This window comes from Dermochelys coriacea, chromosome 23 (assembly GCF_009764565.3).
Source record: "Dermochelys coriacea isolate rDerCor1 chromosome 23, rDerCor1.pri.v4, whole genome shotgun sequence".
Taxonomy (NCBI): domain Eukaryota; kingdom Metazoa; phylum Chordata; order Testudines; family Dermochelyidae; genus Dermochelys; species Dermochelys coriacea.
Window position 1 is genome coordinate 3,540,053 of NC_050090.1, and position 21,486 is coordinate 3,561,538.

General features: G+C 55.8%; 1 protein-coding gene across 5 annotated transcripts in view; it reads left to right on the top strand.

Moving 5' to 3' along the window:
- The first annotated feature begins 6,639 nt into the window (after positions 1 to 6,639).
- PLEKHG2 (pleckstrin homology and RhoGEF domain containing G2) overlaps positions 6,640 to 21,486 on the top strand; it is a 54,539-nt gene continuing 39,692 nt past the window's right edge. For 3 of the 5 annotated variants that reach the window (XM_043501605.1, XM_038382160.2, XM_043501608.1), the window contains exon 1: positions 16,457 to 16,628. The gene's annotated coding sequence lies outside the window, so the exon portion shown is untranslated. Of the gene's footprint in view, positions 6,751 to 16,417; positions 16,629 to 21,486 lie in introns of those variants that run through there. The other 2 variants (XM_043501606.1, XM_043501609.1) reach the window with 2 other exon arrangements.

Here is a 21,486-nt window from a genome sequence, read left to right on the forward strand (position 1 = left end):
AGGGGAGCAGGACTCCTGAGTTCTATTCACAGATCTGGGAAGGGAGTGGGGGTTAGTGGGTTAGAGTTGGACGGTGGGGGGGGGGGGACGGGAGTCTGGATTCCTGGCTTCTATTCCCAGGAGTTGGGAAGGCAGTGAGGTCGAGTGATTAGAGCAGTGGGGAGCAGGAGTCAGGACTCGGGTTCTACCCCAGCTCTGGGAGTGGTAGGGAGAGGGGTTTAGTGGGATAAGAGGCAGGGGTTGCAATTGAGAGTCAGAACTACTGGGTTTGCTTTGCAGGAGTTGGGAAGGGAGTGGGGTCTAGTGGTTAGAGGGTGGGGGGGTAGGCATTAGGGTTCCTGGGTTCTCTCACCAGCTCTGAGGGGGAGTGGAGTCTAGTGGTTAGAGGGTGGGGGGGTGGGGTAGGCATTAGGGTTCCTGGGTTCTCTCACCAGCTCTGAGGGGGAGTGGGGTTTAGTGGGTTGTGTTGGGGTGAGGGTTAGAGTGGGGTTGGGGGGAGGGGGGCTGGGACTCAGGACTCCTGGGTTCTATTCAAAATACCCCTGAACTTTGGGAAAAGTTCTGATCCAGAGCCTAACTTCACTGCCAGTTCCAGCCTCGGGGTGGGGGGAAGGGGGCACCCCTGACCCAAACCCTCCTGAATTCGAGGTCGTTCCGGATCCAGGTCAGAATTTTATTGCTCAGACCCAGCCTCTGCTCACTGGGTGGGGGGAGGGGGCAGGGCAAAGACCCCCCGTGTCCCTCCAGGGGAGCTGGATGAGGCATCCGCTCTGCTTTGCCACCTCCAACATCAGGGTTGGGCGTGTTGTATGCCTTATTTCACACACCAGCACAGCTCTGCTGCCATGGGGAAGGGAACAGGGCCTGGCGCTTCTGATCTGGACTGGCCCCACAGGCAGGGGGCAATCCGGTGGCCTGAGCCAGCCCTGCCATTTTGGAGATGGTCTAGATTGGGGTGAGGTAGATGGGACCCATTGGGCAGGAACCTACTCCCCTCCCCCCCCACATTCTTTCTGCCCATTCCAGGGCCTTGCTTTTACCAATGACCCCAAAACCCATTGATGGATGAGGGGATCTGGAGCCCCCATCAGCGTTAAGCCGGAGTGTTAGAGCTGTTTGAGATGGATGGGGTGGTAGGTGAGGACTCAGGAGACCCCGTTTCAACTTCTGGCTCTGCCCCAGACTTCTTGTGTGGCCGCAGCCAAGTCACTTAGCTGCTCTGTGCCTCGGTTTCCCTGTCTGTACAGTGGGGGATAAGAGCCATGTCTTGATCCCCAGGGGGGTGGGTTGAGGGGATATATACTTTATAGCTCGTAAGGGGCTCGGATGCTATGGTGTTGGGTGCCCAATATGGATCCGCGCTAGAACAGAAATCTCTAAATCAGGCTCGGATTTGACGGGGAAAAGGTCACTTCTGTAACCCTGGCTGTAGGGGGGATGGGTTTGACCCGTTGGGACAAACTCCCCACAGCAGGGGGCTCTGTACAGATGTGCATGTTTGGGGGAGCGGTAGCTATCAAACTACACCCTGCAGTTAGCAGGCAAAGTGCAGGCTGCACATAGGAAATATTAAGCTAAGCGCTGGTTAAGCAGCGAGGCAGGTTGACCTTGAGGTTTACAGCCCTGTGCTGGGAAGCTGAACTCAGCTCCCAGCAGTGCCGCCGGCCTGTGGGGTGACTTTGGGTACGTTACTCCCTTCACCCCCGCACCATGCCTCAGTTTCCCCATCTGTCAAAATGGCGAGGCTGCTACTTCTGCCTGCGTCCATTGAATGTAAGCTCTTTGGGGTGGCGCCTGGCCCATCAGGGCCTGTAGCGTGAGTAAGGATAGCAGCGTGGTCGGGACAAGCCCATGTCAGCTGGGGGTGTGCGCGTGTCTGTGTCTGCTCTGCAGGGGATCCTCTCTCTCTCTCTCTTTCCCCTCTTAAATTGGAAGCACTTGTGTGAACTCTCCCAGGGAGAAGAGGGGGTGGTGGGGGAAGGAGCAGGACCGGTGGAGTTCAGACCGAGCCGCTGGTTCCCACGCCACCAGAGCAGGGAGTGAGTAATCTGACCGCGGGTCGCCTCTCAGCCATGCCTTAAAAAGGCAAAGCAGTCCCCTGCCCCCATACGGAGCCCTGGACTCCAGGAGTGATGCTTGAGAGGGGAAAATTGCTTCATCGGAGGGGGTGGCCGGGCGGGATCCGTGGCCCTCTCTCGCTTTGGCCAAGGGAAGGTGGGGAAAACCCAAGCGCCCGGCTGAGGGACACGCTCGAGACTCCTGACCCTTTCACGCGGGCTTGGGGTGGGGGGCTGAGTCTGTGAGAATAGCTCGTCTAGGGAGCTTTAGCGTGTCCTGGTAACGTACTGCAGCAGTTTCTAGTCTGGGTCTCATCCAGATTAAAGGCACCGGGAGACGTGGCAGGGGTAGGAATAGATTGGAAACCAATATTTCTATTTTCAGGGTGCAGCTAAATTTGAAACCATGATGGCTGTAATTTATGGTGGGGCAGGGTAGCGAGGCAGGGGTATTACATTTGAAACTGACATGTCTATTTTTGGGGGGGGGGGCTACATTTGAAAATGGCCCATCTCTCTCTCTCTTTTTTTTTCATCAGGAGGGAGGGGTCTAAATTTGAAAGCCACATTTCTACTTTCCAAGAATCCAGTTTCTTAGGCAACACAATATAACAAAGTCTTCACAGAATAGTGGGAGGGGGGAACAGATAGTCTTGTGGCTGTAGTTTGACCAATCAGGAAGCGTGAACGGCTGGTTACAGCAGAGCACTGCTGTGGGGAAGCTCACTCTAAGCTGATTTACAGTAGCGCCAATAGGGTACTGGTTTGTTGCATATTTAACAAAGAGGGCCTTTCTCCAGACTGCTCATTGGCCATTGGAGTTAAATGTAAAGACAGCCCAGGGTGTTTTAAACAGCATGATTGGAAATCCATCTGGGCTGCTGCAGCGTTCCATCTCCTGTGCTACTGTCCCCTCTCTACCTACCTATAATGTGGAATTGGGTTCAAGGAATTGGCTACAAGCACCGGACCTGATTCTCTACTGCCCTGCAATTTGCAGGCCATTTGCATCAACGGGTGCAAAACTCTGCCCACTCAGACCTGCATGCACCCACTTTGCACTGGTGTCGATGACCACGCACGGTGCCAGGCGATGGTAACCTGGCCCTGTGGGTATGAGCAAGAGCTAAGAAGCGGAGGCAGTGTGGCCCAGTGGGTCGTGTTCAGGTCTGGGACTCACATTACCTGAGTTCTATTCCTGGCTCTGCCATTGGCCTGCTTGGCTACCTTGGACGAGTCACTGTGCCTCAGTTTCCCCATCTGTAGAAAGAGACCGGCCTCCTTTAAGATCTGCTGATGCCAGGTGCTAATTAAGAGCTTGGGGCTATTGTCGTGGGTGCCATGAGCTTTCACTGGCCCTGAACCAGCGCAAATCCTTCTGAAAGGAAGAAATCCAGCTCATGCATCAGCTGAGACGCCGCTAACATCATCACATCTGTGCTTTGAGCCAGAACTAGGCCGAATCTCTGCCAAGGTTTCCTCCTCTCCTGTATGGAGTAGACAGGCCCAGTCGTGTTCTGTCTCTCTCTCACTCACACACACGAATACACCTGCACACACACACACAAGTATATGCACACCTGGGTGTGCATGTGCATTGCACTTTCACAGACGCCTATACCCACCCCAGCTTTCAGCTCAAGGCGTTGGTGAGTTGTGTTGGTGAGTTTCGCATGGCAGCAGTTTTTCAGCGGTCAGAGCGGAGTGTTGCTCTGCTCAGCCCCCTATGCCGGCTTCCCCCTCCTGCCCCCGCTCCCCAGGATTTGGCCAACACGTGTTTTCTTTCAAGAGAATAATCACATTTTTGAAAGGGCCCCAGTGCATTCCTGAGCAGTGAGTTCATGTTCAACTACGACAATGGAACATTTTGGGCTGAAAACGAATACACAAGACGGCAGGAGCTTATTGTTAGCAGGGCGGCATTTGGGCCATCTCTGCCCCCCCCCTTTTTTTCTCATTCCCCGCCCCCCCCGCTTTTCTTTCTTCCGATCAGTTTGGTATCCCCACTCCTCCGGCTTCAGATCTCTGCTCTCCAAATTCAGCTGCCAGCCAAGCCAAGGTGCCCCTGTTTCAATCCAGTGTGATGATCCGTGTGTGTGTGTGCGTGCGTGTGCACATGACCCTGCTGCTGCCTGGCCTGTAGCTGCTGTGTGTGTGTGTGTGCGTGTGCACATGCTTGTATTCTTAAAATGAAATTCACCCATGCAAAGCCCCAGCCATGGCATGAGGCTTTCAGGGGTACGTAGGCCAGTTTCAGGCCTCAGATGCCGAATCTCCAACTGTAGCTCTCTCAGGAGACTTCCTTTGTTTTATCAGGGTGGTAGGTTCAGGGGAGGAAGTATCTTTATTGCACCAGGGGCAGCTGCAGGTCAGTACTGGGTGAGCGACCCCTGTGCAAACAGCTGCCTTTTGTTCCAGCCTAAAGGCAGCTGCATCTCAGTGCTGGGTGAGCAAACCCTCGCTAGCCAGCTGCCATAGCCCATACCAGAAGCTGTTGCATTTCAGTTCCGGACAAGGGATCCCTGGATAAAAAGCTGCTGCACCCTGTCTCAGAGGTGGCTGCATCTTAGTGACAGGTATGGGATTCCTGTGTAAACAGCTGCTGCGCCTGCCCCAGAGGTGGCTGCATCTCAGTGACAGTTAAGGAATCCCTATATAAAACGTAAGTGTGTTCCACCTCAGAAGTGGCTGCATTTTAGCAAAGGACAGGTCTGTGTAAATAGCTGTCCTGCCCCACCCCAGTGACAGCAGCGCTCCGGTGCCAGGGCAAAAGCAAACCCTGTACGTCCTCACCTGGGGGGGGGGGGTTTCCCACAGCTCATAAAGCACTTGAAGCTTCCTACCTGGAAAGCGCTAGACCTGCACAGGCACTATTACAGGCCCTGGACAAGCCATGCCCTGCTCGGTGAGAAATCGCTTTGCTGTGTTGGTTTTGCACTGAGTTGTTGCAGTCAGCGCCACGCAAACATTTGACCCAGCCGGAGGATTGTCACGCCGACGGCAAGGGGGAAAGGCGAGGAAATCGGCGAGCACTTTGTTAATTGAGTCTCTGCCATTGTCATGTGGGGGTACCCAGGTTCCATTGCCCCCACCCCCGCCCCATGCCTGGTCAGGACCTGGTGTGGGAGTGAGCCCTAGCGGTGGTAGTCAGAGCTCTGGAGAGCAGGGTCAGGAGAGCAGACATCGATATAAAGCCAGAAGGGTCCACTGCGACCATCGAGTCTCACCTCCGGCATAACACAGTCCGATTGAGGTGAGATATCAGGACTAACTTTGTAGCTCTGAGGGGAGTGAAGCTCTGGACCAGGCTCCCAAGGGAGGTTGTGGGATCCCCATCATGGGAGGTTTTTAAGAACTGGTGTTAAAGAAACCCCTGTCAGGGCGGGGCTAGGGAATACGTAGTCCTGCCTCGGCGCGCGGGGCTGAACTGGACGATTGCTGCGATTTTTTCTCTCCCCTCCCCGTTATCCTGGTGTGCGACGGAGGGTGCATGGCTGTTTGCCTCACCTTGGCCCGCCTCGGTAGCAGCCGGATTCCCGTCCCACGTGGGATGCCCCTCGTAATAATCCCTCGGTGATATTACCCGCTGATCTCAAAGCACTTTACAAAAGATCATTATCTCCATTTGACCGATGTGGAAACTGAGGCATGGTGGGGGGGGGCTTGCCCGAGGTTGCCCAGTGACAGAGCTGGGAATAGAACCGAGGTGTCCTGCAGCACAGACCAGTGCGCTAGCCACTAGGCAACACTGCCTCTCCTAACAGCCCTTGTACCAACTGGGTGGCCGGCCATATCGCCCCTGGAAGAGTCATGCCCAGCCTAAGTATGGCCAGAGCAGAGGGTGGATGCCAGGGTGTCATGTCCTGGGGAGATCCCTGAGTCCCTTTTGAGGGCATGGGTCCCTCCCTGGCCGCTGTCTGGGCCTGGGGGCAGGTTGGGGGGGCACGTGACCCATGAGCCAGATGGTTATGAAGCAAAGAGCTTGTGGGCCCCTAGGACCCAGAAGAGGGACCCCCCGCAAAGCCAGAGGTGGAAATTTTTAGGCCCGTAATGAGGCCAAGATCTTCACGTGGAGCTGCTGATCTGGGGTGCCTCTGAGACTGATTCTCACAGCTGATGAGCACCCCCTGATTTCAGCCCTAACTGCACCTCCAGGACTGGGACTAGAACCCTGACTTGCCCCACCCCTGCTCGAACCACTGGATCCTACCCCCCTTGGAGAGTCAGGAACAGAACACAGGAGTCCTGCGCCCTAGTCCTCCCGCACCGCAAACCTACTAAATCCCACTCCCATCCCAGAGCCGGGGTGAGAAGCCAGGAGTCCTGACCCCCAGCCCTGTGCTCTGGCCACTAGAATTTGCTGGCCCCCAGAGCCGGGGTGAGAAGCCAGGCGTCCTGACCCCCAGGCTGCTGCCTGGTTTCCGTTCGGGGAGGCAGGCACAATGGAAGCTCCCAGCCGCCGAGCGCAGCTCCCTGGACCTGCCGGAGGAAGAATCAGGTCTTTGTGCTGCCGACGGCCGGCAGTGCCAGGCGCGATGTGCTGGACAGAGGCGCAGAGGCGTTGGCAGTGGCTGGCGGGAAGAGGGCTGAGGCAGCCGCTCGGACTCGGCGACTCGCCTCTTGTTTTGGGACTCAGGGGCACGCGCTGGAGTTGTGGGGGCCATGCCCGGCTCGGCACAGTGTGTGCTCACAGGTACTCCGTTCCCAGCAGGGGGCGCTGGGAGGGGGGAGCAGGGCAGGGGCTGGCTGTGGGGGGAGCCCCCGGTTACTCCAGTCCAGCCTGTCCCAGCAGGGGGCGCTGTGGGGAGTGGGGCAGAGGCTGGCTGTGGGGGGAGCTCCTGGTTACTCCAGTCCAGCCTGTCCCAGCAGGGGGCGCTGTGGGGAGTGGGACGGGAGCACTGGCTGGGGGGCGGGTCCAGCTGCAGCTCTGGAAGTGCAGCCCTGTGGGCCCAGCTGGGGCGGGGGCCGGGGAGGGAGTGTGGGGCCGGGGCGGTTGTCAGCTCAGCGGTGAGCGCTCGGAGGCTGCGGGGTGTGGGAAAGGCCGCAGGGCTCGCTCTGGCTGTGCCGGGGGGCTGAGGCGCCAACCAGTGCAGCCGCATCAGGAATGGGGGGCTAGCATGACCCTTCAGCACCTAGCCCCCCAGGCACTCAAACCTCTCCCCCCTGTGGCCCCCAACATTCACACCCCTCCCCCAGCACATGGCCCCCCTACTTTCACTCCCCTCGTCCTGTGCCTCCAGCACTCACACCCCTCCCCCAACCCTGGCACATGGCCTCCCCCAGCACTCACACCTCCCTCTCTGCCCCCCCCAACATTCACACCCCTTGCCCCTCTGCAGCACTCCCAGCTCCCCTCAGCACTCAGAGCTCCTCCCTCCCTTCTTGCTCCCCCCTTGGGCCTCCCTCCTGTCTCCCCCACCCGTGGCCCCCTTCACACTCCCTCCTCTGGGCCCACCCCACATTAATGCTCCCTCCCCCCCCGCCAGCACTCCACCCCCTTACGGGGTGAGGAGCCTGGCCTGGCATCCTGTGCCTGTTGAAATCAGTGGGAGCCAGGGGCCTGATCCTGTGAGGCGTCAGGTGCCGCCCTGTTAAAGTCAGGGCACAGGCCTTCGGGGGGACGGGACACCCCATCTCTGGTGCCGTTTCAGAGTCAAGACCTCAGTGTTAGGCCTTGGGTCTGGACAGACGGTGCGTCCCCTTTAAAAGCCCCTTTGCGCCCGTTCAGATCGAAGCTAGAAAATAAATCACCAAATATATCGTCTGCTCTGAAAAAACCGGCTGCTGGGAAAGGGGCCAGCCCCAGCTGTGCAAACGGGCCAGATCCCCTGCCAGGGGAAATCAGCCTTGCTCGGTTGGAGTCAGTGGGGCCAGATCCCCAGCTAGTGTAAATGGGCATCACTCCAGAGCCGACCGACACTGAGAACCAGGCTCTGGGCTTGTGCCTTGCGCTCCCCTGAGCGGCGGGGGTCGGCTGAGGGGTTGGCCATTGGCTTAGCCGGGCAGAGGGCCTGTTCCCAGAGGGAGGGGTCCCAGGGACATGGGGTTTATGGCATCGTGTCTGGGTGGTTCAGCTCTGCCAGGAAGTCTGGGGTTTTCTGGGACGCAGGAAATGAGAGGCTGGCAAAGGCATGACATCTCCCTTAGCGTCAAGGTTCCCAAGGCACGGCCTGCTAATTTCCAGGCTGGGAAATCAACAACTGGCCAGTGCAGCGGTGCCACTTGGCAAGGGCTCCCTGTGTGCCCCTGGGAGACAACAATAGGGCAGTGTGAATGTCCTTAAAGGGGCCAGGTTCTCCAGTGGGGCAGATGCCCAGTGCCAAAGATCGAGTCATTGGTGCGATCTTCATTTTTCAGATAGGGGAAACTAAGGCACAGAGCAGGGGGAGTGGACTTACCCGAGGCTGGGGATAGAACCCAGCTTTCTGGGCAGTCTCCACCCACCATGCTGCCTATATGAGTGGCTCAGCAGCCAAAGGCAATCTACAAATCATCCCTAGATCTCAAAGCGCTTCACAAAGGAGAGAAGTAACAACACCCCCATTTCGCAGATGGGGAAACTGAGACATGGAGAGGTTTGGGGGGGGAGCAGGGATCAACGCTGCCTCAGACGTAAATAAACCTCTCCACAGAGAGGCCGAGGGGTGAAATGAGCCTGGAGCCTCACAGCAGAACTACATTACCCAGCATAACTCTGGGAAAGGGGCCTCTGTAGAGAGATGTGAGCTGTCAATATGGTGCCATTATGGACCACTGAATCTGGGCCCGGTGGGCAGGTTCTCTGGCACTGTCAGTAAACCTTCAAGCCCCCTGATTCTCTGCCCCAGGGCAGACTAGAGCAGACTGGGGGTTGCTCTGACTTGCAGTGGCCGGGGTATGCACCAGCTGGTGACAACCGGCGCACCGAGCGCTCTGGCCATCTCCTGTGCCTGCCCGAGGGGGCTGCAGGCAGGGAGGTGTAGGAACAGCTGCACAGGCTTCAGACCTAAGGAGGAAGACACCATTGGTCGCCCCATCAGGGCTCTTGGGGAGGGTTCAGAAGGAGAAGCTGTCCCAGGGTCTAGCTGATGCTAGCTTGGAACAATTGCCTGTCATTGGAGTGCCAAGATCAAACTATGTTCTTTGAGGCCTAAGTAACGGAGGTCAATAGTGTGATATTACAGACCAGTGTCAGCATTCTACGGTGAGGGCACACCATGGAGTAACTGAGGTCAATAGCGTGCCGTTACAGACCACTATTACCAAGGTCAATAGCGTGCCATTATGAATGAGTGTAACCAAGGTCAATATCATACCTTTATGGACCAATAAAACCAAGCTCAATATTGTGCCATTATGGAACAATATTACCAAGATCAATATCATGCCATTATGAACCAGTGTAACCAAGGTCAACATCATGCTGCTACAGACCAGTATAACCAAGGTCAATATTGTGACATTACGGACCAATATAACCAAGTTTAATACTGTGCCATTACAGACAAGAGACCAGTATAACCAAGGTCAATATTGTGACATTACGGACCAATATAACCAAGTTTAATACTGTGCCATTACAGACAAGAGACCAGTATAACCAAGGTCAATATTGTGACATTACGGACCAATATAACCAAGTTTAATACTGTGCCATTACAGACAAGAGACCAGTATAACCAAGGTCAATATCATGCCATTACGGACCAGTATAACCAAGGTCAATATTGTGCCATTCAATATGGTGCCATTGAGGACCTACTAGGGCTACTCAGTACCCTTTCAAGCCGTAAGAGGTGGTTTCCCCTCATGAATGAGACCCTGAGCAGCTTGTGAATTATTTCCTCTCCCCTCCCCTCACTGGCAGCAAGAGCTTTCCAGCCCACACCGGGAGCTGCAGTGTGGGAGGCGTGGTCTGTAAATTAGCCCCACAACTGGAGCAGTGTCCCCCGAGTGGCTTCTCGCTCCCGGACCAGGGGACCTGCTGCAAGTAACTCAACTTTACGGCTGAAGTCAGGGCCAGAGTCTGGCTTCTGCATATACCTAGGCACATGCACAAGCATACACATACGTATGTGCAAACATATGCACACACCCACACAGGCACAAGTGCACACACGTGTGCATACAAACATATGCACACACACATACACACACATCTCAATCCATCCATGCAGTGGGTGGGGATCCCATAGACTGGGACCTCGATCCTGGGAGTCCTTTGGGTACTTTAACCTTATAAAGAGAAGCAATTTTCCAGCTCCCTGAGAGCCCCCGAGCACAGCCCCCGGGCCACACACTCAAGGGCTAACAGGAAATCTGGGGCATGCAACAAGCCATTGTCCAGCTGAACCCCATGGCTAAGTAGCTTGGGCTTGGCTGAGCTCTAGTTGGGATTGAACGTTCACCAGGGCGTAGGCCCAGCAGGGTTGGTTCGATTCCACGTTGCGAAGTTTCCACCCCTCTTTCGCACGGCAGTGTGAGATGCTCTGACCCATGTTCTCCCCAGCACCGGGGATCCCAAACCCAGCCAGGGGGGAGCTGGAGGGAAACTGCCTCACTGAGTCAATGCGGCGGCTGTTGCATCACACGCCCCGCGGGACAGAGTCTCTGAGACAAGAGTGGGCCAGGATTTTGCAACATTCGGTTGATTTACGGCCCCCTGCCCTTCAGCTCGGAGACATTTCCCCAGCTTTACGATTTCAACTAGCTCACGGGCATGCAAGCAACACCAATCTATGCCGGCTGGGCCGGCTATCAGCCAGCTGCCCCATGCAAGGCACTGCAGCCTAGTGAATGGAGCGTTGGGCTGGGAATCAGGAAACATGGGTTCTCGTACTGGCTCTGCTGGGCAAGTTCCTGCTCCCTGCCTCAGTTTCCCCATCTTTAAAACAGGGATAATGGTACTGATCTTTTTGGGGAAGGGCTTGGAGATCTACACGGAATCAGACCCCAGGGTGGTTCTTCTTTTGCACCAGTTATTTGGAGGGTGGGTTCAAAAGCAGCAATGAAAAATGATCCATGAGCTAGACGGGGAAGGCTGGTCTGGTGATTCTAGGAGGCCTGAGTATCAGGACTCCCGGGTTCTATTTCCAGCTCTGGGAGGGGAGTGGGGTCTAGTGGTTTGAGTAGAGGGCTCGGAGTCAGGACTCCTGGGTTCTGTCCCCTGCACTGAGAAGTAGCTCTGCTGTGTGAACCTGGGGGGAGCCGCTTTCCAGAACCTGGGGGGAGCCACTTTCCAGCTCTCTCTGTACCTCAGTTTCCCCACTTGTGAAACGAGGTTACCAATACTCTTGCACCTTTTTGACCCGAGCAGCAAGTCAAAGCTGGGGGCCCTGTGGGGCAGAAGTTGGAGGCAGTTGGCTATTTCTTGGAGGCAGTTTTGTTTATTTACAAAGAACGGACGACTGAATGCAGAAGGAATCCAAACAGCTCCCTTTGCTCACAGCACCAGGAACATTCTCTTCAGCCTGACCCAAAAACCGCCCCGGGTTCCTTCCAGAGGCAGACACCATGCATCTCAGCTGCTCCTTCCGAGTACGTCTCCCCTCCAGCTTGGGGCCTGCCGCACCCCCTGGGGGGCAGACGTGGGCGAGCTCAGCTCCAGCTAGCGGGCATAGAATAGCAGTGCGACCTTTGCCACAGAGGCAGCAGCTCGAGTTCATCACCTGGGCTTGGACCAGGGGGCTGGGCAGGCTTGGATCACTGGGACAAGGGCTGTCTGTTTGCTCCATGTTTGTACAGTGCCTGGCACAATGTGGGCCGGGGCCATGCCTGGGGCACCCAAGTGCTACCGTAATATACCTAATAGCAATAAAAATGTACAGTGCCCGGCACAATGGGGGCCTGGGGCCATGCCTGGGGTACCCAAGTGCTACCGTAATACACCTAATAGCAATAAAAATGTACAGCACCAGGCACAATGGGGGCCTGGGGCCATGCCTGGGGCACCCAAGTGCTACCGTAATACACCTAACAGTAATAAAAATGTACAGCGCCCAGCACAATGGGGGCCTAGGGCCATGCCTGGGGCACCCAAGTGCTACCGTAATACACCTAACAGCAATAAAAATGTACAGCGCCCAGCACAATGTGGGCCATGGCCATGCCTGGGGTTCCTAGGGGCTACCATAATAAAAATAAATAATAATAATTTGTAAAGTTTTTTGAGATCCTCGGGTGAAAGAGCTAAAGCATGATTCATTCATCTTCTCTGGAGGGATGGGAACATACCCTGGCTCCCCCTTCCCCATCTCTGTGGGGGCTGATCAGCCAGTAATTGCTGGGAACAAGCGTCCTAAGCAAGCCGCTCTCAAGCTGCTGGGGGCAAGTCACCCCGGGGATCCCCAGTGAGAACTTGGTCTACCTGGGGAAATTGATGGGTATCGCTCCCCTGGAATAATTATCCCGCTACTCCGGCTAGCCCGGAAGAGCCCCTTGTTTGCATGCTCTACTCCAGAATAATCACTCCACTTTGGAAGTTATACCAGGGAGAGCTAGAACACAAAAGTTATGCCCCTATAGCTACGCCAGCCAATTCGCCCCACTCCCGGGGAAGAGAAGGCCCAGGATGGGAAGCTGATGTTGTTTTAGTGATCCAGCAGCCCTGAATGGGTCCTTTCTCCTGTGCATTGCTGACTTGGCAGCTAGGATGTCTGAAGGCTGGGTGGGGAGGGGCCAGGGGGCTTTCTCTCAGGGACATAGAATAACTGTGGTCAGCACTTAAAAAATCATAAAGGCTTTCTGCTTGGTAAGAAGGGCTGGCTGGGGCAGGTCTATTTCTGGCTGTTGCTGGCTCCCTATGGTACCTGGGCCTTGATTTTTATATTTCAATAGAGCTCACTGTGTCAGGTGCTTGGCACTTTTGTTGTGAGGGTCAAGCCCTAGGAAATCTGGCTCCTGCCTGCCTCTGTGACTCAGTTTCCCCAGATGGAAAACAAGCAGAGCAATTCTCCCTTTTGCCTGCCTTGTCTCCGATTTAGGTCGAGGTCCTTAGCTGCCACCATTCAGCGCCACGTGAGGCTTTGCTAAGGTTTCAGTTTTTAACGCCTTCAGTGGCATGACTGTAAATTCCAGTGGCGGCAGTGTGGCCTCCCGGATAGAGCACTGGAGTGGGACTCGGGGGACTTGGGGTCTATTCTCAGCTCTGCCCCTGGCTTGTTGGGTGACATTGGGTCAGTCATGTCCCTGCTCTGTGCCTCAGTTTCCCTTTCTGTCCTCTGCATGTTTGTAAGCCCTGCATGGCAGGGACTGTCACTTTGTGTCTGTGCAGCCCCTGATACAATGGGGGCCCTGATTTCAGTTAGCGCCTCTTGATGCTACCAAGATATTTAAAGCTAGCTGAAATGTATTGACTGAATTTGTTTATTTCAATCGGAGACAACATTTTTGAATTTTCATCACACACAAAAAAAACCCCAAAACTTTTTCATTTCACATCAATATTTTCATTTCAATTTATGTTTTGAAAACCGAAAAGGAATGAACATTTCACTTGGATGGCCAATGAAAATGTCGATTCAGAATGACCCAAAAAGCCTCATTTGGGATTTTGCCGTCAACAAAAATTGAAAGTTTTGGCCAAAAATTTCAACCAAAATTGTTCAATTTTTTTTTGGCCAAAATAAAATTGGATTTTTCAACCCACGCCAGGGACAACGCCAGGGACAATAAGTGTCTCTTTAGTTGTGTTTGAACCAGTGTGAAATAAAGAATTGTAGATGCTACCCCAGAGTCACTACAAATGTTTTGCTTCCAGTTGCAATTAACTCAAGGCTCCAGGGAAAAAATTATGCACCCTATCTAATAACTAGGCTGGGCTCAAATGTGATGGTTTTCATAATTTCAGTGGATAATATGGATGCTTATTTTTAAGTCTTTATTCAATTTTTACCGATTCAAACGATCACAGTTGTGGGAACTCATGGGAGGGGAGGATCAGACAATGGAGGGGATCAGACAATTATTTAATTTGATGCTGATATTCCAAAAACGAAAGCTTTATTGCCGCTAAAACCCAAATTGTCGACATCAAAGTACAACATCCTTAAATTCAACTCTCCTAAGTTCTCAATCAGCCTTTTTTTCTCACTTTGCCTCTGCATAAATTTCAATGATCATTCCATGGAAATATTTTTTCCGCCCTTTGAGTGTGCAAGGTGAAATTGATGGTTACTGACATTGATCAAAATCTAACCCTTCCAAGCCTTCCCACAAACTCTGTGTGTATGTTATCTGCTCCTGCTGTATCTCAGTATGGTATGTGTGTGTGTGTGATCCCGCTGCCTGTCTTGTACCTACTGTCTGTGTGTGTTTGTTCCTACTGCCAGGCCTGTACCCATTCTGTGTGTGTGTGTGTGAGAGAGAGAGAGAGAGATCCCACTGCCTGACCTATACCCAGTGTGTGTGTGTGAGAGAGAGAGAGATCCCACTGCCTGACCTATACCCAGTGTATGTGTGTGAGAGAGAGAGAGATCCCACTGCCTGACCTATACCCACTGTGTGTGTGAGAGAGAGAGAGAGAGAGAGATCCCACTTCCTGGCCTATACCCACTGTGTGTGTATGTGAGATCCCACTACCTGATCTGGCTATACCCATTCTCTGTGTGTGTGTGTGTGATCCTGCTGTTGTGGTTGTATGGACTGTGTGTGCATGTGTAGTTAGACCCCCGGAAGGAAGGGGTTAAAAAACCCAGCAGTGCATCTGCCTGTGAACAGGAAATTGTCCAACAGAAGTGAGTGTGAGAGAATTTTTGCTTGTCTGTTTCCCCTCCCTCCCAGCCCAGCCTTCAACATTTCAACTGGGCATCCATCAGCACCCTCTCCGCCCCCCCATCCCCTCCAGCTGGGCTCTGGTGTCCCCCCCGCTGTTTTTACCAACTGGATCCAAAGACAACCTGGGGGACTTGCACTGGCTTGGGAAGAAGGGAAAGCGACCCAGGTGGGGTGTGTTGCAGGGGGAAGTTGTTACATCCTGAACATACACACACATAGATCTGTAGTTACACACACACAGAGGTCTGTAGCCACACACAGCACAGAGCTGTGGTTACACACACACATAGATTTGCAGTTACACATACAAAGCCCAGATTAGCTGCACACTCACACCCAGAGACTTGTTCACTGCACACACACACAGATCTGTAGTTGTGCGGGCGCAGTACACACACAACACACAGAGATTTGTTAGCTGCACACACACACACACACACAGAGGTCTGTGGTTGTGCGGGCACAGCGCACACACACACATGGATTTGTTAGCTGCACACATACACACACAGAGGTCTGTAGTTGTGCGCACAACACACACACACAGATCTGTAGTTGTGCACGTGCAACACACACAGGGCTGCAGCTGTGCGGGGGCAGCACACACACACACACAGATTTGTTAGCTGCACACACACATACGGATCTGTAGTTGTGTGTGTGCAACACACACAGGGCTGCAGCTGCGCGGGGGCAGCACACACACACAGAGATTTGTTAGCTGCACACACATACACAAAGGTCTGTAGTTGTGCGTGCAACACACACAGAGGTCTGTAGTTGTGCGTGTGCAACACACACAGGGCTGCAGCTGTGCGGGCGCAGCACACACACACACACACACAAAGGTCTGTAGTTGTGCGCGCAACACACACACACAGAGGTCTGTAGTTGTGCGTGTGCAACACACACAGGGCTGCAGCTGTGCGGGCACAGCACACACACACACAGATTTGTTAGCTGCACACACACACACAGATCTGTAGTTGTGCGCATGCAACACACACAGGGCTGCAGCTGTGCGGGGGCAGCACACACACACACAGATTTGTTAGCTGCACACACACACACAGATCTGTAGTTGTGTGCATGCAACACACACAGGGCTGCAGCTGTGCGGGCGCAGCACACACACACACACACACAAAGGTCTGTAGTTGTGCATGCAACACACACACACAGAGGTCTGTAGTTGTGCGTGTGCAACACACACAGGGCTGCAGCTGTGCGGGCACAGCACACACACACAGATTTGTTAGCTGCACACACACATACGGATCTGTAGTTGTGTGTGTGCAACACACACAGGGCTGCAGCTGCGCGGGGGCAGCACACACACACACAGATTTGTTAGCTGCACACACACACACAGATCTGTAGTTGTGTGCATGCAACACACACAGGGCTGCAGCTGTGCGGGCGCAGCACACACACACACACACACACAAAGGTCTGTAGTTGTGCATGCAACACACACACAGAGGTCTGTAGTTGTGCGCGTGCAACACACACAGGGCTACAGCTGTGCGGGCGCAGCACACACACACACACAGATTTGTTAGCTGCACCCCCCCCCACACCCACACCCCTCCCCGCTGTAGTTGTGCGCGCGCAGCCCACCCCCACAGCGCACAGCCCGGGCCGGGGCCGCCCCTCGCTCGCACACCCCGGCGGCCCGTCCGCATGGCCGATCCCCCGGCCCCCGGCCCCTGGCGCAGCTGACGGGCTGGGCCGGGCGCCCGCCGCGCTCCGAGCCGGGATCCGAGCCCGCCCGGGCTCCGGGAGCGCCGCGCCCTGCGCCGCCGCACAGCCTGGGAGGTGAGTCCGGCTGGGGAGGGGGGAGCCGGGGGGCGCCCCCCGGCCGGGGCAGCGGGGGCCTGCTGGAAAGCGTGACACACACACACAGAGACACGCACACGCAGACACACACACACACACACAGACACGCACACGCAGACACACACACACACACACACGGGGCTCGGAAAAGTTTTTCTCCTTTGTGTGCCGGAGCTGCGGGAGTGGGGTACCCGAGCCCGGCTCCAGGGGAGTGGGGAATCCCTGGCCGGAGGGGCTGCATGCTGGGGTGGGGGGCTCTGCTCTGGGAAATCTAGGGAGGGGGGTGTCCCTGACTGGAGAGGGGGGATCTGCTATGGGAAATCTAGGGAGGGGGGGTGTCCCTGATTGGAGAGGGGGGATCTGCTATGGGAAATCTAGGGAGGGGGGGTGTCCCTGATTGGAGAGGGGGGATCTGCTATGGGAAATCTGGGGGGCGGGTCGCTGACTGGAGAGGGGGGATCTGCTATGGGAAATCTGGGGGGCGGGTCGCTGACTGGAGAGGGGGGATCTGCTATGGGAAATCTGGGGGGCGGGTCGCTGACTGGAGAGGGGGGATCTCTGCTATGGGAAATCTGGGGGGGGGTCCCTGACTGGAGAGGGGGGATCTCTGCTATGGGAAATCTGGGGGGGGTCCCTGACTGGGAGGGGGTTGTACTGGGGGGAGGGGGATTTCCTCTAAGAGATCTAGAGGGAATCTCTTGGGGGTGGGGGAAGGGGGCTGTGTACCGGGGAATGGGAGATCTGCTCTAGGATATCGGGGGGGGGGGCGTCTGTGGCAGGGTGGTTCTGAATGCCACGGGTGGGCGGGGGGGGGGCTGTGTGGGTGTTGGAGGTAATTGCAGCTTCTGGGGGAGAGGGTCTAAATCCAGGAAGGGGGGGGTCGCATAAGGTGTGTGTGGTCTCGGGGCAGGGGTGAGGGGAGATTTTTTGTTGCAGGGCAGTGGGGGAGGGGAGGATTCTGTGTAGGGTCGAGGTTATATGGGGTGGCTGGGAAGTGGACCCCCCCATCTGAGTTCTGCATTGTATTGTATCCACCCATGGGGCAGGGCAGCTGGGCTGGGTTTCACCAACGATGCAGCACCCAGGACAATGGGAACGGGGCACCGGGAGGGGGGCCCAGCCCGGAGAAGGGGGAAGCAGTTTGGAGTGAGGGCCGGGGGCCTGGGGGCGCAGAAAAGCTTAATGCCCCAGGCTAGAGGCATTTGGACAATGCTGCCTAGGCTCCCCCTGTTCTGGGGTGACATCCCTAGCCATGCCCCCCAGCCCTGGATTGGCCAGCTCCAGCCGGGGAGGTTGAATTTCCGCCCCACATGTGTCAGAGTTGAAGTTGGGATTGTGGGGGGGAGATGAGAAAGAACGCAGGCCCCGGCCACTTGAGCTCAAGGGGAATCTCCAGCAGCTGTTGGCCACGTAGGGGGCTCTGACCCGCAGCGGAGCAATTCCAGTTCCACTCATCAGGGAGCAGCACCCCACGCACACCCCTACCTCCTGCCACAGGACAGAACCTAGAGATGAATCTCCCACTGCACGGGTGGCTCCCTGGTGGGAGTGCAATTGGTGTTAGGGCCCTGCTCCCACCCCCCAGCATAGGGGGCAATTAGAGGACCCCTGTGCTGTGGCTATTCTCTGCCCCCCAGGGTCCATGGGGGATGGGTCAGGGGTGTGGCCAGAGCATACTGCGTTGTGGCTATTCTCTGCCCCCTGGGCTCAAAGAGAGATGAATTGTGAGTTAGAGCAGCCCTGAGGCTGCTCTAGCTGACATCGGGGACCAGGCAGCGAGGTGCCAAGAGGGCTTAAAGCCACCCCCCATCCCTGTTACCATCACAGGGATGGGGAACTGAGAACCTGGGCCTTCCCTTGGGTTTGGCCTTGTCACACAAGAAGCAACACTCTAGACAGGATTTGCTTCACCTGTCACTGTAATGCAGCCCCCTCTGGGGTGCAACCAAGCAGCTGGCAAGCAGTGTCACCACCACAGCGTCTTAGAACAGGAATAGGAGTAGACTCCTGTGTCCTCCCGAGTCCATGCAAGCCAGCAAATTGCACGTTTCCCAGAGGGGGATGCCTGGCCTGGCCTGGCCACCCTTGCTTTTGGGAATGGAAGGATCCCTGTCAAGGAAGGGGTTTGTCCTGGTCCCTTCGCCCATGTAGCAGAGGCTCCTGTTTGTGGCCACAGAGGGGCTGGATTCAACCCTGGCTGGTGCCCTGCCTGGAGGGGGCCGTGTATACAGGAGCCAACTCTTCATCCTGTGATATGCTCGAGGTCAGGCCACATGATTCAGAGATCTTATGGCCAGAAGGGGCCATCCAATCTGCCCCTTTCCAGGCCAGAGAACCCCACCCGGGGAGTCCTGCATCCAGCCCCTATCTGAGAGTCGAGCAAGAGCATCTCTTTTAGCGAGGCATCCCATCTCCACTTAGACTCCAAGTGACGGAGAATCCACCAGCCCTGGGTCAGTCCCCCTCCCTGTTCAAAGCGGGTGCCTTATTTGCATCCCTGTCCGAATGTGTCTCGCTTCTGCTCCCAGCTGTTTGATCCCGTTCTTCTTTTGTCTGCCGAATTAAATCGCTCCCGGGTATCCGATCTCACTGTGGAGGTGCTTCCGGACCAGGACCAAGTCCCTTCTTAACCGTCCCTTGGATACATTCGCCCGATCTCCTTCAACCCCTGACCAGGAGGCAGGTTTTCCAGACCTGGAACCTTTCAGCAGCTCTTCTTTGCACCCATCCCAGGTTTTGGCAACGTCCTTTCTAAAATGGGGACTCCAAAACGGGATGCAGTATTCCCATCTCGCTCTCCAGTGCTCCCTGTGAAATCGGCCCCTCTCCTTCAGATGCCTTAAAATCAACGCCTTTAACTCCGGGCTGGGCCAGGGTGGCGATGCCAGTCCCAGCAGGGGGTGAGAGAGAGAAAATCAGCTGGCAACGGCCGAGCTGGCTGTTAACCGTTGGGTTTAGCGGTGCCAAGAGCTGCCATTCTTGGAACGAAGCTAGTTTTCAACAGGGTCCAGGAGCAGTGCGGAAAAATCTGTCTCACCGCGTCTCTCTGTCTGTCTTGTTCCCTGGTATTTAAATCATTAAAGCAAGCAAATGGGGCAGTGTAGACCCAGAAAATCTTTGGAACCACCTTGTGGTGCCCAGGTGCATGGGGGGTTGGGGCCCCAAGCATGGGGCACTGAGATGTTGGGAGACTGTTGGAAGGCTTTTGGGTGCAAGGTGCTGGATGGGATGACCCTGTGTGTGGGGCTTAGGGGCCCTGGGCATGGGGACAGGTCTATCTGTCCTGGATGCAGGGCATTGGGCTGGGTTGGGTGACCCTGGGGGTGGGTTAGATGGCCCTGGCATGGGGCGCTAGTCTGGGTCAGGTGCCCATGGCTGGCACAGCACACTTAGGGCAGGCAGGCAGGAGTAACTTGCCCTGAAGAGCCACTCTCCAAAGACTGACGCCAGCCTGGTTCCTCCCGCAGCCGTTGCTTTGGCTTCTTGCAGGGTGCGCACATGCTGCTGGCCGGACCCCCAGCGACCTTCTGGCCCAGAGGGGCCGGAGCAAAGAGAGTTCATCTGAGGTCAGGCTTGGCCGCCACAGCAGGAGCTACAGACGTGGATGGAAGGAAGGAAGGAAGGAAAGCTCAACTCTGCCCTCGCTTTCTCTGTCTGTATCTGCCCAGGCCAGTCTACGCAGAGGAAGGTCTATTCACGAGCGGAGATCGTTCGCATTTGTCCGTTCTGGGACAGACTCTCCCAGGGAACAGATCTGGAGCCTGAAAGCCATTGGTGGGGTTAGGTTTGGGACACTTCAGATGACAACCTGGAGTCACACCGGTGGAGTTGAGCCATGAAGGGGGTAGAGGGAGGCCGCTAGACTCGCAGCCAGAGGACTTGAACCCAGGGCCTTCAATGCGCCAGATCTCCGCTGCTAAAGCCAAAGGACTAACTCGCAGCTGGCGGCTCTAGTTGGTGGTTATCCTCCGGTGGAGGCAGCCAACATGCAGTTTGCCAGCGTCTTCCAGGAGCAGAAATCCGGTTCCTTCTGTTGGAGCATGCCAGAGTGCTTGCCGGCCAAACCCCACCAGCCTGGTTCTGACCTGGCTTCTGCTGCCGGCAGCCAAAACCCCGGCCTCTGCGTCAAGGGATTTTTGCCTTCGTGTGCGCAGCTGCTGGAAAGCAGCCACCTCTGGGGTGGAGCACGGTGACTGGTGTGTGGCGCAATGATTAGGAATGAAGGCGAATGTACCAAGCTGGGAGGCAGGGTGGTACCGACCCAACCAGGTCTGCGCTTCGCGTCGGTCCGTGGGCTGCCTTGGTGGAGTGGTCTAGTGGTAAAAACACAGGACTCAGAGTCAGGAGTCCCGAGTTCTATCTCCAAGGGGAGTGGTGTCTAGTGGTGAGAGCAGGAGATGGGCCGTCAGGAGGTCTCTGGTCGCTCCCAAGCTGTGGGAAGGGGTGATGCCTGGTGGTTAGAGCACAGGGCTGTGTGTCAACAGAGCTGACTTCCCTTCCTGTGTCTCCCAGGGACGTGCAGTTTAGTGGTGAGAGCAAGGTTGAGCCTGGGTGTCAGGACACCTGGGTTCTTTGCACAGCTCGGTGAGGAGAGTGGGATCTAGTGGCTGAGATTGGGAACCAGAACTCCTGGGTGCTATTCCTGATTCTGCCACCGATTTTTCTTTGTGGCGCTGGGGGAGTTGCTCCCGGTCCCTGCGCTTACACTGCCTCGTTTGTGAGAGAGAGAGAGAGAGAGTGTGTGTGTGTGTGCGCGCGTAAAACAACCCAGGCCTGATGGAAGCCCTTTGAGAGGATCATGGGATGCAAACCTCTGGGAGTGAAAGTTTTCCCCCTT